This window comes from Balaenoptera musculus, chromosome 3 (assembly GCF_009873245.2).
Source record: "Balaenoptera musculus isolate JJ_BM4_2016_0621 chromosome 3, mBalMus1.pri.v3, whole genome shotgun sequence".
Lineage (NCBI taxonomy): Eukaryota > Metazoa > Chordata > Mammalia > Artiodactyla > Balaenopteridae > Balaenoptera > Balaenoptera musculus.
The window spans coordinates 82113844-82126555 of NC_045787.1; positions in this window are offsets into that span (position 1 = coordinate 82113844).

The following is a 12712-nucleotide window of genomic DNA, read 5'->3' on the forward strand; positions in this document are numbered from 1 at the left end:
CTATTCCTATCCATCCTGGCTATGAAGCAACTGTCAACCCAGAGATCTGGAAGCTCCAATTAAATAATGCAGACTTAATTACTTCGGTGCCCTTTAGGTATCTAGTGCATACTGTAGATGATTGCACTGTTATTTTATCACTGGGAGATACAAAATAATAAGTCCATCTTTAAAAGACATGGCCTTAACAGGACTAGTATTTTTAATTTTAGTGTCCAGAGTACTGGAATAAAGGAAATTGCTAAATATAACCTACAGTAGAAATGTGCATACAGTTAGTCATTGCAAGCACTAAATCACTTGGGGTATTTCTTTCAATGCTGCATGTTAACAGAAGCAGATTTCCTACCTGAAATGGGAACTTTATAATAGTCATACTGTTATTAGAAAAGGAAGGAACTTCTTGGGCCATCTCTGTGCCATGCAGTCCACTGAAACCACAATATCAAACATTTCATCCATTTTAAGATACATTTTATCACATTTTAACATGTATCAAATCAAAATGCATCTTAGGTTAGGGAGTGAATCAGTTTAATTGGCAATGTTTTCTTTTTTTCTTTCAACATAACATAACAGTACATCTTTGTGATCATGATAAATGGTAGATTATTCATGACTTTGTTGTCTCGTATGGTAAGAACCAGTCTTAAGAGAGCATTACTTATTTCATGGAATGCACCAAACAGATAAAGAATTAAACGCAGCATATGTGTTCTCCTAGCACTAAAGGATACTGATGACAAAACACAAGGTAGAGACCACAACACAGTATCCTGTGGTAAGCTGAATATTGGCTTCCAATAGAGGTCCACATTCTGACCCCTAGAATCAGTGACTATTTTACTTTACCTGTCAAAAGGAATTTTGCAGGTGTGACTAAATTAAGGGTGTACTATAGGGAGATTATCCTGGATCATCTGGGTGGGTCCAATGTAATCATAAGGGTCCTTATAACAGGGAGGCTGGAGGATGAGAGTTAGACAAGCTTAAAGCATGGAAGAAAAGGTTAGAGGGATGTACCTTGAAGCTGGATAAAGGGCCCATGAGCCAAAGAATGAAGCGATCCTTTAGAGGCTGGAAAAGGCAAGGAAACAGATTTTCCTCTCAAGCTTTCAGAAGAAATGTAGCTCTGCCGGCACTTTGATTATAGCCTGTTAGACCCATTTCAGATCTCTGACCTCTAGAACTGTAAGAGAAATAAATCTGTGTTGTTTGTAGGCCTCGAACTTTGTGTTTGTATAATTTTTTTACAGCAGCAGTAGGAAATTAATACAATCCTCTGTAAGAAGTATCCTCTGAAAAATACAAAATATGTTTACAATCCTTCTGGTTAGTCTCAAAATACATGCACATATTAGTAATTTTATTCCTATTTTATAAAAAGATGCAAAGCTCAAAAAAAGATGAAACAACGAATGGATAGAAGGATGAACAGATAAGTAAGTATATAATAAAGCAAAAATAGCAACATGCTAATTGTAGAATCTGGAAAGTAGATATGTGGCTGTTTATTGTACACTTTTTCTTTTAACTTTTCTAAATTTTTAAATACTTTATAATAAGATATTGGAAGGGGGAAATGATGCATATTTGACAACCTTAAAATAGAGCTGATGTCATTCTGTAAAAATAAAAAAATAGCTTTAGCCAAGTGACTGTAAAAGTATAAGCTTCTGCATGGCTAGTACCGTGTAATTGGGTTAAATTACAACTCTTGTATTAGTCCTAATTTTCAGTCATGCAGTTTTTAATATATAAGTTAGAAAACTTAAATGAAAAACTGTGTTTTTTTCTTCATTAAAAATAATTTTTTTACTAAAAAAGAACTTCAAAGATGGTAAAAGAAATCACATGGAGAATTTAACAATACGTACAGAGGGATATGCTTGTTGGCATTCTTATGCTAGCAAAAGAACTCTAAAAGAGCCTTAGTGTTTCCCAGTCCTAGGGAAAAATGTGAAGTAGAAATATGCCTTTGCTTCTCTTCCTGTCTCTCCACCAGTACCCACTCTCTTGACTTCTCCCTCTCGCTCTCTCTCTACAGAAGGATTTGCTCTGTATCAGGGTTGGAAAATGAACAGTAGTTACAGAACAGAAAATGTCAAGACAGGAAGAAGATGGCTTCTTTTATAAGGGCACTAATCTCATTAGTGCCTGCTTGCTCTAATCACCTCCCAAAGGCCCCCACCTCCAAATACCATCACATGGGGGATTAAGCTTCAACATGTGAATTTTGAGAGGACACAAACATTCAGTGTGTGGCATAGTGGATACCTATGTACCAGATAGTCTGCTAAGCAATTTAAATGCATGGTCTCATTTAATCTTTACCGTAACCTTAAAAAGTAAGCTCTACTTTTAGCTCCATTTTACTAGTGAGAAAATAGGGAGACAGAGAGGTTCAGTAACTTGCCCAAATTCAAACCGGTGGTAAGAATAGAGGCAAGGCTTTATGTGTAAGCATCTACCAGTGTTCTTGCTCTTGTCTCCTTCCTGAGCTCTATAGCAACCCTTTCATTTATAAGCACTTCATAAACATTGGTCAGCATTAGAATTGAATTAGCCCTTCCACTTAAAGCAAGATAAGTTTTATCTCTCAACTGTATTTTAAAAGAAAGGAAAGACTGGACTTTAAAAACAAAGGATATCAAAAAGCCCACTGCAAATCCAGGACCTCAACCAATACAATTTACAGGAAAAAGCATGGTTGGGTTCATTTAGGATATCAGCATAAGGGTTATTGGCTTGTAGTAGTTAAAAAAACATTTTATGAAATAATAAATTAATAAATAAAAACTTATAGGTCACTGACATTTTCGTTAGACACACACACACACATTCATGAACAGCTAAGTTATGATGTTAACAAGTCTCTGACTGAGCAGGGTATATTACCATGTTGTCATTCTATTTAACCTTATCAATATACAGTAGTGCTCTCCATAGTATTTTACTTTTCAAGCTCTCAAGTTAATTTAGAGCTATGTCTTTGAAAGAGTCATCTCTTGTGTGGCATTCTTGATGAATGCCTTGCAACATTGACAAATATTAGATAAACTTGAACTTTCTTAATAAATATAAAAGATGAGGGCTTCGCTGGTGGCACAGTGGTTCAGAATCTGCCTGCCAATGCAGGGGACACGGGTTCGAGCCCTGGTCTGGGAAGATCCCATGTGCCGCGGAGCAACTGGGCCCGTGAGCCACAACTGCTGAGCCTGCGCGTCTGGAGCCTGTGCTCCGCAAAGAGAGGCTGCGCTAGTGAGAGGCCCGTGCACCGCGATGAAGAGTGGCCCCCGCTTGCCACAACTAGAGAAAGCCCTCGCACAGAAATGAAGACCCAACACAGCCATAAATAAATAAATAAATAAATAAATAAATAAAAATTAAAACTCATTAAAAAAATAAAAATAAATAAATAAAAATAAATAAATAAATAAATAAAAAGATGATCTATATTTTTGATGGACAATATGTGAGAAAAATTGGACCCAGACAGGAACAAGTTGCCGATGAAGCTCTCAGTGATCTTTATGTTTAAAGATTCCAGGATCAACTGAACTTTTTGTTTTGGCGAAAGCAATTTTCTTTTCTCAAATAATTAGGAAAGGGTATAATATCAAGACAATAGCTAGCAAGTCCAACCACTTAAATTGAGCTTATGAGACTGGAATATAGAATGTAGAATATACAACATATAAACAAGAGGCAGAAAGTAAGGCATTTTACTGGATGGGCAATTATAATTCAATATCAAATGCTTTTTAAATATCTCATTTCCCAGATTATCTGCATATAATTGTTTCTGTTTTCCTTTGAGTGCATTTTAAAGTAAAACTGGAATTGTGAAAACTACATTAACTGCCGAACAGAAAAAAAATTTTGTTTTCCAGTTGTTTATGATAGATATATGAAATGAGTATTTCATCCTCTTCTTTAGCTCATTCTAACACCTCTCCACTTTTTCTGCAGCGTCTTACTTGTGCAGATACCAAAAAATGCATTAGAATATAGAAATCGTAAACACTGTTTTTGAATTCACAAAGTTTACATTTTATTGACTTTTTAAAATCAATTTGTTCCTCTCCTTAGTATTAGTGGCTCAGCACATCAGTTTAAGAGAACTGTGCCCTGATGGATAGAGCGTCGGATCTCAGCAGCTTCTCTTTCTACTGGAAGCAATGAAATTTAGGGTGAGCTATTAGGATGCGAGGTGGGTTGGGGGAGGATGGAAGACAAAGGTGAGGGCCTGCAGAGAAAATATCATGACGGATTCTTAAGCCTGCAGGAATTTATGGGATAATTTCCATCCTTAAAAGAGATGTTTGAAGATTCTCATGCTTTCTTGTTGCCAGCAGGGTCTTTTGCTAAAATAAGATAATTTCTGTGTTGTTTTTTTTTTTTTTTTTTAAGATTTATTGATTGATTGATTGATTGATTGCTATGTTGGGTCTTCGTTTCTGTGCGAGGGCTTTCTCTAGTTGCGGCAAGTGGGGGCCACTCTTCATCCTGGTGCGCAGGCCTCTCATTATCGCGGCCTCTCTTGTTGAGGAGCACAGGCTCCAGACGCGCAGGCTCAGTAGTTGTGGCTCACGGGCCCAGTTGCTCCGCGGCATGTGGGATCTTCCCAGACCAGGGCTCGAACCCGTGTCCCCTGCATTGGCAGGCAGATTCTCAACCACTGCGCCACCAGGGAAGCCCAATTTCTGTGTTTTTGAACCTCAGAAGAGCAATAGGAAAAAGAGAGACATTGGCACATTCTTCCTAAGACACCAAACTAAACAGAATGACAGCCTGAGTTAAGGACAGACAAAAGTGGCAAGCTTTGTACATGCCATGGCCTCAGATATCCTGTCATAAATTCTGCTATGTGGGTGGTATTTATATGCTTAAGACAAATGTCTGTGTGAGACAATTACATAAAGCATGATAAATGTGATCAAAGTTTATTGGTGAAGTACTTAAGGGAGCAGAATTCTTTTTTTAAATGTCTGAGAAGTAATATGTCAGTTACATGAAGAATGGTGCATGGGTCTAAAAATATTCCAAGTCTTAATAAAATGAACAGTGCCCATTTTTTTCTGAGGAAACGACAAAGCCGAAGGGCCAAAAAGCAGGCATGATGATGTTGCTAACTAGTTTCATGAAATGAAAACTATATTAAATTTTAAAATATATATATTTCCACAGGTTTTATTATTGAGCCCTCGACACATGGCACAATTTTGTTTAAAAATCTGTTTCTTGTTGAGTTTATTATTCAGAGTTATATCTCTATGTGATTTAGGCAAAGACTGAGAAACCTTTATTAATGCCTAAAATATGGCTCATCTCACTCCAGTGACATGAATGCCACAGCAAAAAACAAAAATCTAACACTGAATTTTCCATCAAATAGAAATAGAGATCATCTATAGTAAATGCAGTTTTTTCCAGGAGCTTATGGGAAGGGATTTGTATGTATCTGACAGAGATCTGAGCATCCTTCATTGTGTGTGCGTGTGTGTGTGTGTGTGTGTGTGTGTGTGTGTATGCTTGAACATATTTTAAACAAAAATGCCATCCTGCTCTCAATGTTCTGGGCCTCCAGGCAAACTGACCAGAGACATTACTCAGCAGGCCATGTCAGGCCATGGAAAGCACAATGAGTTGCCAAACGAAGGGCAGACATCCATGACCACAACCTCTTGTTTCCCCCTCCCCTGCTTTCTTTGGTGTTCTTTTATGCCATTCACGTGGAAATTCTGATCTTATTCTTCAGAAATTCCTCAGGTTTTAAGTGTCTGTCTATCTAATAGTGCATACCTGCCCACCTGCTTCCTCTCAACCAAGAGACTGCCTCCTAGTTTTCTCATGAGCCTGTCGCCTTTACAGCCTTCTGTGCTTCCCCTGTGTCCTCTGTTATGTATAAATTCCCAGCTGCTCAATATAGTAAGAGACATGACAGTACTTCATGTTTTATGAATTTCAGTGTACTCCTAGTTAGAATATAAAAATAAGAGGAGGTAGGTTAAAGCAGCAATTCTCAAAGGTTTTGGTCTCTGTATCTCTTCATACTCTTAAAAATTATTGAGGACCCCAAAGAATTTTTGTATATATGGACAATATCTATTAATATTTATTGTATTAGAAAGTAAAGCAGAAATTTTTAAAAACTTATTTATTCATTCATCTCAAAAATAACCATCGTAAACCCATTACATGGTAACACTAATAATGTATTTATGAAAATATACCCTATATTTTCCACAGTGAAAGAAATACAGTGAGAAAAATGTCATTATTTACATTTTGGCAAAACTCTTTAATGTCTGACTTAATAGCCAGCATTAAATGTAAATTCTGGCTTCTCTTAATCTACTTCTACAGTTCATCTCTTGTGGTACCACGTCTTATAGATTCTGGAAAACTCCACTGTACACTTGTGAGTTAGAGCAAAAAAGACAAATAACCACCTTGTTGTAGTTTAACCTCACGACTGTGGGGTCTTTTATAGTTTGTGTGGCATAATCCTGAAAGTGTCTCAGCATCCCTCAGCCATCCCTGGATTTCATTTTGAGAATCTCTGGGATAAGGAACTTGAGAATGGAACCATTGAAAGTACAGTGCTATGTCTGTTAAAGGTGAATAAAGAATAGAATCCTCTTGAAGTAAAAAATAATTTCACAGACTCTCCGATGATTCCTTAAGTCATCTCCAACATAATATAAACTAAAAACTAGCTGGAAATTCCATTGCATAGCCACTTGGACAACTGTTAAATTCAAATTTAAAATTATAAAGTAAATATAAACCAAAAAACCCTCAAAGTCTTAACATCAACTTGATGTGACAGATGATTTTTGCTGAAACAAAATCGCCCCTTCTAACAAGAATATAATACTGCTCTGGTAGCAAGGTTCATCAGCATGTATGTACTACCCTGTGCCATGTGTAACACATTTCTCTCTCTCTCTTTTTCATTGGAACTCAGATGCACGAAATTAAATAAATTATAATCTTTAGTTAAGGACACATTCTCATCATTGATCTCTTCATGTCCCCCTTTTATTTAGTTATCTAGTTAATTTTTACAGTGTTATAAAAGACAGTAAACCCACCACTCAAAATAAAACTTAAGATCTTGACAATAATTTACTCACAATACAGCCCTCTCATTCTATTCCCTAGACTCCTCCCACTCATGGCAACCACCCTAAACTCTGTACTTATCATCCTTTTTGCTTTTTAAAATATAATTTTATTTCAGTACATAGTTTTACATATGCTTTAAAAAGGTTTGTGTATTTCTAAAAAGTACCTATTTTAATTTTATAGTTTGTAACTTCATAGAAGGAGAAATGTGATATTATAATATTTGGAGACTTTTTTTCCTTTATTATTAAATTGCAATATCTATCCATATGATATTCCTGCATGATGCTTCACTTCATTCGTTTTAACTACTGTATAATATTCCATTGAATGAATATGTGTGAAATAAGTCATTTCTTTGACCATTTTTCTCTATTAAAACTGTAGCAAAGTTTATAGCATATCTGATGTTACATGTCCTTCACTTGACTCAAAAACATTATTTATGTAATAAGAAGAACATTGTTGAGCATTTACTATGTGGCAGACAATGTTCTAAGACCACTATACATACCAACACCTTTAATATTCACACCAACATTATGAGATTTTCTCTATTTTACAGACAAGGATACTAGCAACCAAAGATTAGAGTAAATTATAAGAGATATTGTCAGGATTCAAACCCAGGCAGTGGAGTTCCAGAGCTTGATGTCTAATTAAACCACCAGTATTTCTTTCTCTTTAGTTTACAAAAATGACTTGTGACAAACAAAAGCAATGAAATTACATGGCAGTCCTCAATTATTCCAGACTATTTTTACATTAATTATTTTAAGTTAGAATTGAAATAAAAATGAACATTTTAAAATTTGTATAGTTTTCTGGACATTCTAAAAATGTGTTTGTAGACACCAGTTTGAGAAATAATGTTATCATGGAATGACTGGTTGGACCTTCACTTCAGTCCAGGACTTAAGTCAAGTTTACTGTAAGTGGTAGAAATGCAACTGAAACTGGCATAACAATAAGATAATTTTTTGGCTCACAGATTTGGGAAGGATGTAGAGTTGTCGGAAAAAAAGAAAAGAAAAAAAGAAATGTTTCAGGAGATATAGACAAAGCCACGAGACAGCTGGAGATTTCAACACACCTCTTTCAACAATTGATAATACATTTAGACAAAAATCAGCAAAAATATAGAAGAATTTAAAGCATAATCAATCACCAGGTCTAAGAGACATTTATAAAACATTCCACACAACCATTCTTTACATTAAAATCAATTAGTCCATCTTGCATTTTAACTGAATCTTTTACCCCCAAATCATTCAGTAACATCACAGGTAGTCATTTGAAAAATATTGGTTCACTGAGTTATGCAAATCTTTCAAATGTTGACATGTTTTGACTTCATGGACCCCCCCTGAAAGGGGTAAGAGACCCCCAGGGTTCTAGGGACTACATTTTTGACAGCCACTGCTCTGTTAGAACAAATCTTTTGCTTCTTTAAAGCAAAAGAAAAGAAATCTTTTCTTTGTTCAACTAGAATTTCCCAGCTACTAGAACAGTAACTAGCACACAATAGGTGTTCAACAAATATTTGTTGGATAAAGAATTAATGGATGAATGAATTAGCCCCACAGACACTTGGTTGGAATTTCTTTACCACTCTATCTTTGAGAACAAAGAGTATTGGCAATTTAAATAATCATTTCCTATCTCCAAACTGATGAGCTCTGAATCATGCATGTTCCAAGGCTCACAATAAAAAACAGAGGAAAAGAATTTTAAGATTCAAGATATCAGCTGAATAAAGGATTAATTGCAATTTACAACCACTGATAAAAACACCTATTGGACATTTAATAGCTAACAACTATCTACGACCACATTAAGGTAATGTATTTTGTCCTCCCTTTAAAATATTTTTTGCGAGTAAAGTATGTCTATCTATCATGCAGTCAATTATCTCCACAGCATGAGACCATTCCCAACATACACACATGAGAGTAATAACATGGTATACGGTTTGTTTGAAAGTAATAGGTACACTAGAATATTCTATTACTATACTGACAGACCTTTAATGTCCCAGTGTTAATGTCTTTAAGACTGTGAACTAACAATAGTGTATGAATGCTCCAGTATATGCTACTGATTCAATTACTTAGAATGTTAAATGCATTTGGAAATCTTTATTTTTATTTTATTTTCCTCAAAAATGCGGTGGGGGGGAAAGCTATAGGGATCATTTCTTGTCTTAGTCTGAGCACCCCTGTGGAGAGGATCCAAGCGTGACGTTTCCTTTGAAGTGAATGGAATCTCCACACTCAGATCAGTTCTGAGAATATATAGAGGAGAACAAGAAACTGGCTGCCTGAAAACAGACATTAGCATTTAAATGAGGCTAAACTTAAAAGAAAATTTATGCGCCAAAAAACACTAAGATTTGAAAACTAAGATACAGGGCTTCCCTGGTGGCACAGTGGTTAAGAATCCACCTGCCAATGCAGGGGACACGGGTTAGAGCCCTGGTCCGGGAAGATCCCACATGCTGTGGAGCAACTAATCCCGTGTGCCACGACTACTGAGCCTGCGTGCCACAACTACTGAAGCCCACGTGCCTAGAGCCCGTGCTCCAAAACAAGAGAAGCCACCGCAATGAGAAGCCCGTGCTCTGCAACGAAGAGTAGCCCCCACTCGCTGCAACCAGAAAAAGCCCGCACACAGCAACCAAGACCCAACACAGCCAAAAATAAATAAAATAAATAAATTTATATATATAAAACAAGAAAACTAAGATACAATTTTTCAGCAGTCCTAGGTCAAACGATCTTGTATTAGAAGCTGGTCTTTCTTAGGTCTAACACAAAGAAAACAACAGTAGCAAATATTCAAAAAGCTTAAAGATTAGGTTAGAAATAGGGGACTTGCATCATATTGAAATAGCACAGATGTCAAGTATTCCAACTTTGGAGACAATAGAAGTCTGGCAACATTCATGGATTGTATATGTCCCATATACTGATTTTCATTATGTATTTAATATTAGCAGCCTGGTAAAGTAAAAAACAAAACAAAACAAAAATAACCAACACAAAACAATATTCCAGTTAAGAATTCAAGCGTAATTCTTGCTGACGTGAGTAAATCCAACATAGGAAATATAATCTTCTTTGAATGTAAAATGTATCTGCCACCTATAAAACCAAAATAGAAACCAGAACCAGAGTTATTTCAACAGTATCCATCATCTGTCAATCAAGAGTTAGTCTTTGAACAACACCACTGTTCAAGACCCTGTGTTCAGCTGAGTTTAAGACATGGTTCTTGATTTTGATGTTTATGCATAAAAAGACAGCTAACTATACAAGGCAATATGTGTTGAGCACCAAAAATGCTATGAGAGAAGAGGATCATAGTAAGCTAGGATGGTCTGGAGAGGCTTCCTAGACAGTTCTTGAAGGACGGAGAGGACTTAGCTCAGCAGGGTGAAGTGTTGAGGTCCTCTTTAGAGAGGGAGGTGCCCAAGCAGACACTTGGAAACAGGCCAGAAGAATGAGTTTGGAAGATAGGAAGAAGACCAACTGGATTAGAGCACAGGGTCCTGTCAGTGCCTGCTGACAGATGAAGAAGGAAAGGAAGGTTGAGATCAGAATGTAGAGTGCTGCATGCCAGACCTCTCATGGCAAGTCAAAGATCCATAGAATCATACAGTGAAGGGGACAGTGGTGATGATCAGGCCCAACTTACCAGGTAACCCTTGATTCCCTCTTTAAGCATCCATGACAAATTATCATCTAGCTTCTGCTTGAAGAATGATGCATAATTGATGGGCATATTTTTCTAAAAGCAAGCTCCTTCCCCTGGTTTTTCTCTTTGCATACATCATGAATTCATATAATATGAACCCTCAAATTGTGTTTTAATGACTGAATAATCTACTTCAGGGAATGCAGATGATAATAGCCAGGGAAAATTTCATAGAAAAGCAGGTGTTAAAGAGAAAACCACAGGCCTAAAATGACATCACTTGTGCTAAAGCCCATGATACCAAACCTAGATTTAATACCTGACCTGACTGCAGTTTCAGCCTTCCCTGGGAATGTAATCTTAGTCCACCAGTCTAGAATTTTCTGGTTAGCATTAGTGAGATAATCTGTCATGTGGGCCATCTCCATCCCTCAAAAGCAGAAGAGGTAATCTGCATGACAGATCTTGCCTTTCCCCCAGGAGAAGGTGACCTGGCCTGAAACAATTCTTTCTTTTCTTTTGCTAATAACTTCTTTGCCCCACCCTCCTTCTATAAAAACCTTCCATTTTGTACAACTCCTCAGAGTGGCTTCCACTTATTGATACTAGATGGGAGGATGCCCGATTCATGAAGCATGGAATAAAGTCATTTGGATCTTCAAATTACATCAATGGGCTTTGAAGAATGGGTAGTACTTAGGAAGCAGAGAAGAAAGAGATGGATTCTGGGCAGGGAGTTTTAGTAGCAAAAGCTCAAAAGCAAAAAAGAAGAGGCATTACGGGAAAAAAAACTACAAAGATCAGTAGCACAGAGGATTTTCACTGAGAAGTCAAAAGAGCCTTGAAAAGATGTCAGGAGTTTGGATTTGTTGATGTAGGCATTAAGTTGCTATAGTAAAATTAGCATTTAGGATGTAAGGAAAACATGCTGAAAGTAGCATTTTAGGTAGACCAGACTAACAGTAGTAGACAGGATAGACTGATTTAGAGAAGAACTGGAGGCAGAAACACCAGTTAAGAGTCTTAGAAAAGTAATACGGGTGAATTAGTGCAACCACTTTGCAAAACAATTTGGCACTACCTGGTACAGCTGCACAGACACGTACTCCATGGCACAGCGATTCTGCTCTTTGGTGCAGTCCCTAAAGAAACTCTCACATATGCATTAGAAAACCTAGATATGAATGTGTGCTGCAGTATTATTTGTATCAGTAAAATCTTGGAAATCTCTGAAATATTCATTAAGAGTAGAATACATTGTAGCATATTCACACAGAGCAATGAAAATGAGTGAACTACAGTTCCATCAACACGTAAGAACCACCCAATCATAATGTTGACTGGAAAAAAGACAATTCACAAGAGAATGTTATATATAATCTTGTTAATTATATAATACACATTTAAATGTATTAATATATTTATGTGTATATACATATATAAATTCTCTTGTGAGAATTGTATATATTACTTTGTTAATTATACATACACAGTTAAATATTTACTTATATATTTATGTGTGTATATATACATAAATTCTCTTGTGAATTATTTAATAGCATATTTCACTTTTATTAATTTCAAAGACATATAAAACAACTATATTTCCTTTAGGAATACATACAAATGTGGAAAACCTATAAGGAATGGTAAGGGAATGACATAAATTTCAGGGTGTTGTTCACCTCTGGGGAAAGGAGGCATGTATGACTGAGGAGGAGCCCACAGGACCTTTCTGAGGTTCTGGCTACATCCTACTTCTTAAACTGGGCGTGGATAGTGTTAGCCAAAAAATAATGCGGGAGGATGCAAATAAGAAAAGAGTTTATTTGGGGTCTTAAGAATTGCAATTCAGGAGACACAGATTTGGGTAACCCCGAAG